Source organism: Penaeus monodon, chromosome 22 (genome assembly GCF_015228065.2).
Source record: "Penaeus monodon isolate SGIC_2016 chromosome 22, NSTDA_Pmon_1, whole genome shotgun sequence".
NCBI lineage: Eukaryota > Metazoa > Arthropoda > Malacostraca > Decapoda > Penaeidae > Penaeus > Penaeus monodon.
In genome coordinates this window covers 38,971,740-38,972,525 of record NC_051407.1, presented here as the reverse complement: position 1 = coordinate 38,972,525, position 786 = coordinate 38,971,740, and positions in this window count along the sequence as shown.

Sequence of the window (786 nt, the reverse complement as noted above, 5' to 3'; positions counted from 1 at the left end):
GTCTTCCTTGTAAGCCATTTTCTCATCCTCCTTCCTTTCTCCCTCCCTCTCGCCATCCCTCCTCTGATGCCTCTCTTCTTTCCCTCCCTCCTTCCCTTCCATCTCTGGCATTCCCTCCGCTCGAGCCTCTCTCTTTCCCTCCCTTTCGTTATCCCTTTTACCCCCCCCCTTCCCTTTTTTCCCTCCTTTTTCCTCCTTTCCCCCTTTTTCCCCCCTCCCCTCCTCATTCCCCCCTTCCCCCCCCCCTTTTCCCTTCCCCCCTCCCCTTTTTTCTCCTTCCCCCTCCTCCTTCTTCCCCCCTTCCTCCCTCCCTTTCTTTTTCCCTCCCTCTCCTCCTTCTCTCCCCCCCTTCCCTTCCTTTTCCCTCCCCCCCGTCCCTCTCCGAATCCCCTCTCTCCTGGCACTCGAGGCCGCCCCACTCCCCTCGAGGCCGCCCCACGCCCCTCGAGGCGCCCCAAGTGCCGAGGCGACACACGCGGGTGGACAAGAAAGCGCCGCGGGAGGCCGTCCTTTACACGCAGGCACGGCCGCTGCCCGAGTCTCCCAGTCTTCCCTCAGGGCCCCGCCCGGGGGAGGTCCGACTCCCCTTTCCCCGCCCCGGACACCAGGGGCCTTTCCCTGTAATCTCTATATTGAAAGCCAAAGATTAACTGCGTTTATTTTTTTTCCAAGAGGCACTTTGTACCAACGATCTCAAAATGCCACGCCCCACAACCCCCACGCAACCCCACTGGCCCCGTTATTTATTTTACAGTCCATATTTCAAGATAATACACGTACACCTAG